Below are 9441 nucleotides of genomic sequence, written 5' to 3'. Positions count from 1 at the left end.
CACTCTACCTTGTCCTATCATCCTTGTGGCACGGGAGCACGAAGGCCACCACAGAGCTGTTGCGCATCCTGTGCCTCAAACCAAACCATAATCCCAGCCCAGGTTATGAATGTAGCAGATCCTAAGTCTTTTCATTCTGATTTCAAACCCAAGGCCCCCTGGATCCCTCAGACCAGATGCACGATAGCTCTGATTCAGCCCCACACGTGCTCTATTGGCAAAATGCCCAATTGGTCCCTGGTCCTGCAGATGCACTGGGTGTGGCCATGGGACATATCGGTAATCTCAACCGCGCGACCAGTGTGGTTGATTTATCATTGGTACACTGTTCGGTTTGCTCTCTTGATTAGACCCACCACATCCCACAACGCACTCCAGATCCCTGAGACTCAGCGTATGCCATCAACCGTAGCCCTATACCTCACTTACCGATGCTCCTGCTAACTGTAATTTGGCATCACGGATCTTGGTCTCAGAATCAACTGTGGGGATAATTTGCGCTGGTTTCTTTGAGTTCTGTCAGCCAAGCATCTGCTGTGCACTCTTGTAAATCTCAGCACATCACCTTCAATCTCATGCCTCCTGTCCGCTTGAGAGGGTGCGTCCAAGTTAAACAGGGTTTCACCCTTGTTGGTCAGACCCTGCACTGGTTTCCATTCCCTGCTTTGCCTTCTCCTGCTTCCAGGTGTCCTGAGGCCTCATCCTGTCTTTGGAAGTAACAGACCTCTCTTCGGCAAGTGTCCTGGGCCAAAGGCTGGGTGAGTGGAATTTTACATTTCTCTGTACAAGCGAGCGCGTGAGTGCAGATTGCACTTCTTCTCTGCCAACTGGGCATCGATGAATCAACACTATCCAGATACATTTCACAGAAATGTGATATTTGCTTAGCTCTTGGTTTCTATACAGCCGTGGTGGGAGGGGTTGTCCAAAGAAACCTGTTTTGACATTGTGTTGATATCTCATTTGCAGTCTTTAAGAATTTTAACAGAATTCATTTCCATGTTTTGGGAGTTATACGAAAATGAAGTTATTTTTTGAAACACACTAAATCGACCTAGAAGCCAGACTTGTCAATTTTGGTAACATTTTGTCAGCTCTACGGAAAACCTAGACAGATAGAATGCAAACTAGCAGTCCAAACTGTTAAAGGGTTCATGTCAGCTCTTTACGGTTGAACCCTCCGAGACCAACAGGAACCATGAAATAACTATTGGAAACATGAAATAACCCCCAACCTAGGATACACTTGGGCATGTAGTTCCCTTTAGTCCTATTTGTCACCTACTGGCCAATGTTGGCATTTCAAGGGGTAACATCCCTCTCTAGGAAAATACAAGAGGAAACAAACCAAATATATACATTTAGGTTTGAATCCAAAAGCACCTAGAGGCATTATAGCTAGTAGAACCCTGCTGCAGTTATGCTTGTCTATGGAGAACCAGGTGTTCTTCTATCAGTGATGAGAACAGTTAATCTTCCGATCATGTTGGGTAAAGCCATTTAACGCAACCAAGTCTGCACCCACATGATATAGTGCCCCCGGGGGCTTGACTCAAGTGAAAGACGATCCACATAAGCTGTGTCTTTAATGTCATTGGCGACTTTTACAGTACACTTCACTTTCTGACTTGTACTATTTACCTATACTGTCTTGAAAAACTGAGGCCTAATACAGATTCAAGTTCAGTCAAAGATTCCCCTCACTTACCACACTCCCTTCACCCCAGGGAAGACAGAAACACAACATTTGCTGAATCTAGCGGAAGGCCATCGTTTCTAGGTGTGAGCTAAGTATTCAATACCTATCTATTTCAGCCGAGACTATTTGACCTTTAAGGATTTCACTGTTGTTCACAGAGTGTGAAGCTGGAGGAACTCTGATTCTAGGAGGGACTTGCCCTTCTCCTAATGGCTTCATTTCCGCTCAGGTACTGAACCTTCAAAATGGATGCGTGAGTGGAGGGGAGGGAAGGGCAAGTGCTTGCTAGCTAGGCCCAAACCTGGGAAAAGGCTTACCTGGGCTTGGTGAATTTTGGTCTGAATGGCTTGGGAAGGCCCCTTGGGACGTGTGGATTCTCACGACCTCTTCCAAGAACAGGAGCGTTTTGATCATCTCTGCCATCTCTTCTCTTGCACACGTCAGGGACCTTGGACCCGTTCTTGGAGAAGAGAATTGAGGAAATTCCTCAAGTCCACGTTGGCACTCCGTATGTTTATGCCAGTATCAGCGAGGTTCAATATGTCTCCTGAATGTCTTTTGAGCCTGGTATCCTCTACAGCTGTCTCCACGCCAGTATTCTCCATTGTAGCAGAACATCTCTCATCCATGTGTTCGCATCTCTCCTCAATCCGTGCAGCCAGCTTTTCGGCCAGCTTCTCTTCGTGACTCCCCTAAAGTCGACTTCACCAGGACTGGGCAAGTCTGAAAGTACCTCGGAGCCTCACCAGTAAGCTGATGACAGGCAGATCTTCCACTGTCTGCCCTTTCAGGTTCTGGAAACTGACCTGTGAACTCAGGTCTTAGGGCAGCAGAAGTATCTCGAACTTACACAGCTTCCCGGACCAAACAACTAAGCCAAGCTCCACAGAGGCCTGCAGCCCCTCCATCACACTGATCCACCCACAGAACTCGGCCCGGTTACCTAGGATCCAACAGCCACAACAAGCCTCGTGGAACACACCAACATTCCACCTGGAATCCAACCGGTAACTGCCATCCCCAATGGCTGCTGCATCTTGTCAGTGTTGGGGGAGGGGCTGCATCCGACGAGAGGTTCCCAAAGTAAATGTGGTTCTGCCCACTAGCGTCCCATGGGCCTTTCTTCTTCCCTCTTTCCTTTTGTTCAGATCTGTATGCACAGTAGCAATGGAGAGAAGTGTGTCCCTTTTCAGTTGAAGGTTTCACACGTCTTTAAACTTTCTAAGAGTTCACAGTACACAGAGACCCAGTAAAGGAGACTTATGTTCCTATAATATCCGTACAACCGGAATACATATGCGTCGCATGATTTCTGCTGAAAAACCCACACTCTCAGGACATGGATCTATTGGTTTCATGGGGGCTGAATTTCCAAGAAATGAAACCAACCCCAATGTGCACGTTACTTTCTGTCTCTTTTGCTCTTAGTACACTTTGGCAGAGCTACTTGCCTTTGTTATAGGCTTCTTACAATTCTTCTCTACGTAGCGTAGAATATGGCATTCCTTCATCCTGTTGGAAGATATACAAGACTACATCACGGACTAGGAATCCATTGGATTCCAAATCGGCATTTGGGTGAGGTCACGATATGCTCTTATGAATCTATATCTACGAATATGAATGCACGCCTCTGATTTCCGAATACAAGTGTGCTGAGTACATGCAAGCCGCAATACTGGGTCGATGCGTGCTGAATGATCCTTGACATCACCTTGAGTATTTTCTTTTGAATAATCATGTTTCCCATGGTATATGTCAGCCAACCGTACCATTTTGGTGCATGTATGTTGGTTTGATTCTTTGTTGGTCTGCTTCTCGCTTGTTTTGCAAACACGTCAGGACATGCATCTCTCCTTTCGCTTCAAACAGAGAGTCAAATAAGCTGATTCACTTAAGAGAGTGCTTCCAATCACCTAAGATTTCCTGCTTCCCTCTCCAATCTTTAAGGTTTTGGTGTTCTCCTTGCCTTCTTCTTGTTTCTTCTTTGCCACTCATGCTCTTCTTGCATTTCCAATAATGGTTTTCTTCTTTCCATTTCATCTTGCTGCTTTTCTATTCCGGGGAGTGTTCTCAACCTTCCTTTTAGAAGAAGTTTTGAACTGCTGAATTCTTTTATGATTTGCCGGTCTGTGGATTGCTCTTGCTCTGCAGTTATTAGAAATGGTGGTCATGTGGCATAGGCTACCCTAGGTGGCAGCATTTGGCCATTAAGGATATGGTCTGTGTCCTGGCACTCCTCCCTGTCCTGCAATATTGCTGCCGAGTTATAAGCTGAAACCCCTCTGGAGGTTCCCTTGTGACTATGTTGTTTCCTCCAGGTGCATTTTAAATCATTGTGATATTCGTGAACTTTGTTGATTGGAATCATACAGCTGTTGGTAAGTCTATTGGGATTCCACCTCCTTTGGATGCTGTGTAATTCCTGAATTCGCATAGATGATTTTTTCTTGGCTTTCAACATGTTTCAGTCTGATATTTCTACAGATAAATTTTCAGACATATTTTATTTCTTTATCTCTTGCTTTTCCATCTGGGACTCTTATGATTTCTAGTCTTACATGCCCTGTCTTAACCCAGGATACAACAGCAATATTTTCATTGTTTTGCACTTGCTTTCCTATGTCCGAATCTGACCGAGGGATTTCTGTTCCCCTGTCTTCACAGTCATTCACGCGTCCCTCTGCATTATCTAGTCTGCTAAGGACTGAATTTTAGCCCTGATATTATCACATCCACTGAGTTTTCTGATATCTTTTGGCTCGTCTTTAGACTTTCTCTTCCCCTTTTCTGGTATTCTGCCTTTTGTGATTCTGAGACCCTTTTGTTCTTCAGTGTTTTCCTGACCTCCATTTTCAACACTTGGACGGCATAGCGTTTTGCAGTCTAGTTGTTTGAAAGCTTCTCTTTTGGGCCTTCAATATCTTTGGAACTGAAAATGGTACTTCCTATTTCTTTTTCTGTACTTCTTCATCTCTACTGGTCAGGTAATATCAGGTATTTAATGTAGATTTTTAGGGCTATGTTAAGTGAAAATTTTAGACTCTTTTCTCTACGCAATTCCAAGGGATTACTGTGAGGACAATTTATCCTAGACATTGATGCCATATTCTGTTCCTGTGTGTGTTGTCTGGTATATCTCCAATTGCTGGTGTTGCATTTGTTGTGATGAACAACCCATACTAATTCGATTAGCATAACTTCATTTTGATTACGCTTATCTCACATTTCTGAAAGTGCGCAGGACACGGCCTCTTGTGGAAATGAGGATTCTAAAGCTTCTCAGCTCTGCATTCTGCTCTATGTCATTTTGGAGTGTTTCCAAAACAGCAAACTGAGAGTGCGCTTGTGCTTTGTAGTGCCACGGGAATGTCCCAATGAAAGCAGTTCTTCCCAGAGCTTCTCTGTCTACTGAAACACCAGTGGAAGCACATCCATGGATGTCACACGTCAGGGCCTGCTGGAATGATCCCGCAGACCGACCTTGGTGTCCTCGCTGCCGTACCGTGCCGGTGCCATCCAAAATGTAGCATCCGATTTTGGGAGATAGTGCTGAAGGAAATGCTTCCTCTTCTCACGCTGTGGACTTGGACCACTCTACCTTGTCCTATCATCCTTGTGGCACGGGTGCACGAAGGCCACCACAGAGCTGTTGCGCATCCTGTTCCTCAAACCAAACCATAATCCCATCCCAGGTTATGAATGTAGCAGATCCTAAGTCTTTTAATTCTGATTTCAAACCCAAGGCCCCCTGGATCCCTCAGACCAGATGCACGATAGCTCTGATTCAGCCCCACACGTGCTCTATTGGCAAAATGCCCAATTGGTCCCTGGTTCTGCAGATGCACTGGGTTTGGCCATGGGACATATCGGTAATCTCAACCGTGCGACCAGTGTGGTTGATTTATCATTGGTACACTGTTCGGTTTGCTCTCTTGATTAGACCCACCACATCCCACAACGCACTCCAGATCCCTGAGACTCAGCATATGCCATCAACCGTAGCCCTATACCTCACTTACCGATGCCCCTGCTAACTCTAATTTGGCATCACGGATCTTGGTCTCAGAATCAACTGTGGGGATATTTTGCGCTGGTTTCTTTGAGTTCTGTCAGCCAAGCATCTGCTGTGCACTCTTGTAAATCTCAGCACATCACCTTCAATCTCATGCCTCCTGTCCGCTTGAGAGGGTGCGTCCAAATTAAACAGGGTTTCACCCTTGTTGGTCAGACCCTGCACTGGTTTCCATTCCCTGCTTTGCCTTCTCCTGCTTCCAGGTGTCCTGAGGCCTCATCCTGTCTTTGGAAGTAACAGACCTCTCTTCGGCAAGTGTCCTGTGCCAAAGGCTGGGTGAGTGGAGTTTTACATTTCTCTGTACAAGCGAGCGCGTGAGTGCAGGTTGCACTTCTTCTCTGCCAACTGGGCATCGATGAATCAACACTATCCAGATACATTTCACAGAAATGTGATATTTGCTTAGCTCTTGGTTTCTATACAGCCGTGGTGGGAGGGATTGTCCAAAGAAAACTTTTTTGACATTGTTTTGATATCTCATTTGCAGTCTTTAAGAATTTTAACAGAATTCATTTCCATGTTTTGGGAGTTATACGAAAATGAAGTTATTTTTTGAAACACACTAAATCGACCTAGAAGCCAGACTTGTCAATTTTGGTAACATTTTGTCAGCACTACGGAAAACCTAGACAGATAGAATGCAAACTAGCAGTCCAAACTGTTAAAGGGGTCATGTCAGCTCTTTACGGTTGAAGCCTCCGAGACCAACAGGAACCATGAAATAACTATTGGAAACATGAAATAACCCCCAACCTTTGATACACTTGGGCATGTGGTGCTCTTTAGTCCTATTTGTCACCGAATGGCCAATGTTGGCATTTCAAGGGGTAACATCCCTCTCTAGGAAAATACAAGAGGAAACAAACCAAATATATACATTTAGGTTTGAATCCAAAAGCACCTAGAGGCATTATAGCTAGGAGAACCCTGCTGCAGTTATGCTTGTCTATGGAGAACCAGGTGTTCTTCTATCAGTTATGAGAACAGTTAATCTTCCTATCATGTTGGGTAAAGCCATTTAACGCAACCAAGTCTGCACCCACATGATATAGTGCCCCCGGGGGCTTGACTCAAGTGAAAGACGATCCACATAAGCTGTGTCTTTAATGTCATTGGCGACTTTTACAGTACACTTCACTTTCTGACTTGTACTATTTACCTATTCTGTCTTGAAAAACTGAGGCCTAATACAGATTCAAGTTCAGTCAAAGATTCCCCTCACTTACCACACTCCCTTTACCCCAGGGAAGACATAAACACAACATTTGCTGAATCTAGCGGAAGGCCATCGTTTTTAGGTGTGAGCTAACTATTCAATTCCTATCTATTTCAGCCGAGATTATTTGACCTTTAAGGAGTTCACTGTTGTTCACAGAGTGTGACGCTGGAGGAACTCTGATTCTAGGAGGGACTTGCCCTTCTCCTAATGGCTTCATTGCCGCTCAGGTACTGAACCTTCAAAATGGATGCGTGAGTGGAGGGGAGGGAAGGGCAAGTGCTTGCTAGCTAGGCCCAAACCTGGGAAAAGGCTTACCTGGGCTTGGTGAATTTTGGTCTGAATGGCTTGGGAAGGCCCCTTGGGACGTGTGGATTCTCACGACCTCTTCCAAGAACAGGAGCGTTTTGATCATCTCTGCCATCTCTTCTCTTGCACACGTCAGGGACCTTGGACCCGTTCTTGGAGAAGAGAATTGAGGAACTTCCTCAAGTCCACGTTGGCACTCCGTATGTTTCTGCCAGTATCAGCGAGGTTCAATATGTCTCCTGAATGTCTTTTGAGCCTGGTATCCTCTACAGCTGTCTCCACGCCAGTATTCTCCATTGTAGCAGAACATCACTCATCCATGTGTTCGCATCTCTCCTCAATCCGTGCAGCCAGCTTTTCGGCCAGCTTCTCTTCGTGACTCCCCTAAAGTCGACTTCACCAGGACTGGGCAAGTCTGAAAGTACCTCGGAGCCTCACCAGTAAGCTGATGACAGGCAGATCTTCCACTGTCTGCCCTTTCAGGTTCTGGAAACTGACCTGTGAACTCAGGTCTTTGGGCAGCAGAAGTATCTCGAACTTACACAGCTTCCCGGACCAAACACCTAAGCCAAGCTCCACAGAGGCCTGCAGCCCCTCCATCAAACTGATCCACCCACAGAACTCGGCCCGGTTACCTAGGATCCAACAGCCACAACAAGCCTCGTGGAACACACCAACATTCCACCTGGAATCCAACCGGTAACTGCCATCCCCAATGGCTGCTGCATCTTGTCAGTGTTGGGGGAGGGGCTGCATCCGACGAGAGGTTCCTAAAGTAAATGTGGTTCTGCCCACTAGCGTCCCATGGGGCTTTCTTCTTCCCTCTTTCCTTTCGTTCATATCTGTAAGCACAGTACCAATGGAGAGAAGTGTGTCCCTTTTCAGTTGAAGGTTTCACACGTCTTTAAACTTTCTAAGAGTTCACAGTACACAGAGACCAGTAAAGGAGACTTATGTTCCTATAATATCCGTACAACCGGAATACATATGCGTCGCATGATTTCTGCTGAAAAACCCACACTCTCAGGACATGGATCTATTTGTTTCATGGGGGCTGAATTTCCAAGAAATGAAACCAACCCCAATGTGCATTTACTGTCTGTCTCTTTTGCTCTTAGTACACTTTGGCAGAGCTACTTGCCTTTGTTATAGGCTTCTTACAATTCTTCTCTACGTAGCGTAGAATATGGCATTCCTTCATCCTGTTGGAAGACATACAAGACTACATCACGGACTAGGAATCCATTGGATTCCAAATTGGCATTTGGGTGAGGTCACGATATGCTCTTATGAATCTATATTTACGAATATGAATGCACGCCTCTGATTTCCGAATACAAGTGTGCTGAGTACATGCAAGCCGCAATACTGGGTCGATGCGTGCTGAATGATCCTTGACATCACCTTGAGTATTTTCTTTTGAATAATCATGTTTCCCATGGTATATGTCAGCCAACCGTACCATTTTGGTGCATGTTTGTTGGTTTGATTCTTTGTTGGTCAGCTTCTCGCTTGTTTTGCAAACAGGTCAGGACATGCATCTCTCCTTTCGCTTCAAACAGAGGGTCAAATAAGCTGATTCACTTAAGAGAGTGCTTCCAATCACCTATGATTTCCTGCTTCCCTCTCCAATCTTTAAGGTTTTGATGTCCTCCTTGCCTTCTTCTTGTTTCTTCTTTGCCACTCATGCTCTACTTGCATTTCCAATAATGGTTTTCTTCTTTCCATTTCATCTTGCTGCTTTTCTATTCTGGGGAGTATTCTCAACCTTCCTTTTAGAAGAAGTTTTGAACTGCTGAATTCTTATATAATTTGCCGGTCTGTGGATTGCTCTAGCTCTGCCGTTATTAGAAATGGTGGTCATGTGTCATAGGCTACCCTAGGTGGCAGCATTTGGCCATTCAGGATATGGTCTGTGTCCTGGCACTCCTCCCTGTCCTGCAATATTGCTGCCGAGTTATAAGCTGAAACCCCTCTGGAGGTTCCCTTGTGACTATGTTGTTTCCTCCAGGTGCATTTTAAATCATTGTGATATTCGTGAACTTTGTTGATTGGAATCATACAGCTGTTGGTAGGTCTATTGGGATTCCACCTCCTTTGGATGCTGTGTAATTCCTGAATTCGCATAGATGATTTTTTCTT

The sequence above is a fragment of the Vicugna pacos genome, unplaced genomic scaffold (assembly GCF_048564905.1).
Source record: "Vicugna pacos unplaced genomic scaffold, VicPac4 scaffold_20, whole genome shotgun sequence".
NCBI lineage: Eukaryota > Metazoa > Chordata > Mammalia > Artiodactyla > Camelidae > Vicugna > Vicugna pacos.
The sequence above is the reverse complement of the archived record's forward strand: the minus strand, read 5'-3'. Positions refer to the sequence as shown.